Source organism: Lolium rigidum, chromosome 5 (assembly GCF_022539505.1).
Source record: "Lolium rigidum isolate FL_2022 chromosome 5, APGP_CSIRO_Lrig_0.1, whole genome shotgun sequence".
Lineage (NCBI taxonomy): Eukaryota > Viridiplantae > Streptophyta > Magnoliopsida > Poales > Poaceae > Lolium > Lolium rigidum.
Window position 1 is genome coordinate 49,582,941 of NC_061512.1, and position 3,334 is coordinate 49,586,274.

A 3,334-nucleotide genomic window follows, 5' to 3' on the forward strand; every position below is an offset into this window, starting at 1 on the left:
CGCACCATCCACGACCTCCCCTGCGCTCTTCCAACCGCACGCCGCCGGCGACCGCGCGCGCCGTCGGCAACCTCCTCCACGGCTCCCCGTCTCAGTCCCCGCCGCCAAATTCTTCCTCCGCCGCCGGCCTAACCCTCCGTCGTTGGCCTGGCACCTCTCCTTCTCTGTGGCCAGCGCGGCCCTTTCTTCTCCGCGGCCGGCGTGGGACCTCTTTCTCCGTGGCCGGCGTGCCCCCCTACCCGCGGCCTGCATCCCCATGGCAGGCTCGCCCCCTTCATCCCCGAGGCCGGCAGCTACCTCTACCCCATGGCGGCCGCGCCCCTTCTTCCTCCGCCACGGTTCCTCTCCAGCTGAGCTCCTCTTTGATCTGCGCTACGGCCCTGAGCCCCCTCCGACGTAGTTCTCCAGCTCGATCCTTGATCTCTCGCTACTGCCCCGGGCTGACGTCGCTGCCGTGATACTGCAGCGATCACTTCGATGTTCGATATCATGTTGTCGGCCGGGAGCCCAGCATCAACAAGCCTCCCTTCCAAATTCCTCCAGTGGTCTCCGATGGTCGAGATGGGCGTGACCTGGTGGTGTCCCCGTGGCAGCTCCTAGCTTCCCTGCATACCGGCGGCTCTACCAGTGTCGAGTCTCATGCCTCCACTTGAACTGCTACGCCACGCACGTCTGAACTTATTCACATCTGGGCCTGAACTTGGCGCTGGTAAATGTCCGGGTGTGCCTCTCGAGAGCAGAGGTTCCACAAGCTCCATGGCAGGCTAGCGCTGGCCTGCCGTGAAGGAGAGGCAGCTCCTTGCTCCTGTTGTCCGATCTGCATCTTCTCTCTGTTTTTCTCTCCACACAGTAGTACATATTTGGTAATAGAGGCATCCACTTGGTGGTTAACACAGATCTTTTTTCATTCCGTCGCCATGTATTGCTGAACTTATGTATGCGTGCAGGTATGTGCTGAACCTGATGCTCTTCTCCATGCTGTGAAACCCTTGCCATGGTGCCGAGCTGGTTGAGTTTGGTATATTTCGCTGAATCAAAACCCTGAGAAGATTAGAAGCTAGACTAGATAAAGCTAAATTTGACCGGTGGCCTCCATAGTGATGCAGGGATATTATTTCCGGGCTCCCATAGACTGGTCGAGTTTGGAGAAAATGATCAAGATGAAAAGGCTAGCTTTCCTAGTGCTACCGTATACTTGCTTGTATTTTGCTAAAACCATCTGGTGCGTGAGCTGATGCACGCACTAGGGCTGAAATAAAAGCAAATGACTAGATGGCCAAGTTTCGGTTCGCATGAAAAAGATAATTCTGAGTTTCCATTGTTTTTCTTGAGACTCCAGGTAAATAAGCTTAGCTAGGACCGATTTTTTCTGAAATTTTCACACCATTGACAGGCAGCAGCAGCCTGGAGTGAGTCATAATGGTCTGCGCGAGTTCGTGAACGTATTAGTACAAGCAGCCTGCAGCAGGAGTTATGATGCAATTTGCAGTTCAAGTTGTGATTCACTTTCTTCAGCGAACGCGATCTCCGCCACTATCACCAGGTTCGTGTTCGACCGCCTCTGCTGAACAGTTCAACTGCATGGATACAGGCAGTACAATACGGTTAAGCTATTAAGTATACATAATATCTAGGATGTGCTCACTTTACGTTGTTAATTGCCAATATATTTTTCTACGATTAATTTTCAATTAGTTTTTTCATAGTTTTTTTTGATCCTAGGTCGATTCACTAGCAATTCTTCGATTTATTTGGTGGATTCTCCCTTGGAGCTGATGTGACTTTCTTTTTTTCTAGTCATCTACCTTTTTTGTCCTTATACAAATATTCTAAGTGGCTGAGAAAGTACGAACTAAACAGAACAATACATGTTGATCTGAGAAGCATTTACCTCCAGTGACATACACTGCAACTTTTTCATTAGACATATACTGCAGAATCCAAGCAGTATATGTCTGATTTCATTACCTACAACATTTTACAAAAAATAAATGGATCTAATCCATCAAATTTAAATTGTTATCTCGCACAGTATACCGGAAACATGATTTCAAAACCTCTAAAATTAGTTTTTGATTATGGAGAGACCATGATTATTCTAAGAAAAGTATACCAGAATAATATTTCACCGAGTGCCATGTTTTTGATTATGGAGAGGCCATGATTATTCTGAGCAAAGTATACCAGAATAATATTTCACCCAGTGCCATGTTTTTGATTATGGAGAGGCCATGATTGGATTGGATTTTTTATTAGTCTGTTTTGAATATGGAGAGGGCACCAATGATGGATTTTGCAGCGTTTGAATCTCTGCCGCAGTTGCTACATGGATCATCGCCAAACCCGTGGATTGTTTTCTGATGTTTTCTTAACCACTGTGTTCTGCATTTTTGTTTTGACACAACGCTGGAGTACTTAGTTCCTCTAATCACACAAAAAGTTCAATGTTCTTGTGCCGGAAGAGTAATCTTACAATAACGAGCAGTGCACCTGAACATTAGCAGAAAATATAGCCATTTTGCATGTGTTAGCAGTACAAAATAGGTTAACAGAGGCAGCTCACTTCTTGGTTAGCGGCATTAGGGATGATTTTCTGGCGTCATGTATTTATGCCTTGTATGATTGAGTTTATTTGTACGTATTGGTATGTCTTGAACCGCCGTCATTCTTCTACTTTTTTTTCCTGTTAGCTCAGTTCATATCCACATCGACCTGAACTTCTGACCAACATCGCTCGAAACTTTTAATGAATATGGTTTTGTACTTTGTTTGATCAAAAGGTAGTTTCTTTTATATTATATATGCACTTCTGAATTTTTGTACCTGAACTTATCTGTGATATAGTGTTATATTTCTGAGAGTTGTTGATTTGAACTTCCCTGTGATGCCACAGAGCTTGACATGCCATCGCCGACTGGGACTGCCGTTCCTACCTGCCCTGCCTCCATCGAAGGCGTCGCCGCCGGTCGAGCGCGCGTCCCCTCCGTCGAGCATTCCCTGATGCCGTGCTGTTTGCTGATTATCGCGCCAATGCCGTCAGCAACATGGCCACCCTGGCTCATCCCTCTCCCTCTTTTCTCTTTCTGCCACTCTCTTTTTATGTCAATTTTCTTGGCAGTACAACTCTCTAAAAATAGGCAGCGCAAATTTGTACATGGGGAAGTGCAGACGCAGTGGTTGAAGTTATTTAGTTTCAGTTTGAGAAGCACGTGTTTGCAGCTCTTCTCTTATCTCCTCTTCTTGTGGAAATGAGGGCAGTGCCATTTTTGTAGCCTGCCGTGAATTGAGTTACTGCAGAGATGCTACAACAGCAAAAGATTATGGTCATCAAAGA

General features: G+C 46.6%; 1 long non-coding RNA gene across 1 annotated transcript; it reads left to right on the forward strand.

Moving 5' to 3' along the window:
• Positions 1-308: 308 nt before the first annotated feature.
• Positions 309-2,922, forward strand: LOC124658188. The gene is made up of 3 exons (XR_006989046.1): positions 309-863; positions 948-1,543; positions 2,894-2,922. It is a non-coding gene; the product is annotated as an uncharacterized LOC124658188 (long non-coding RNA).
• Positions 2,923-3,334: the final 412 nt, after the last annotated feature.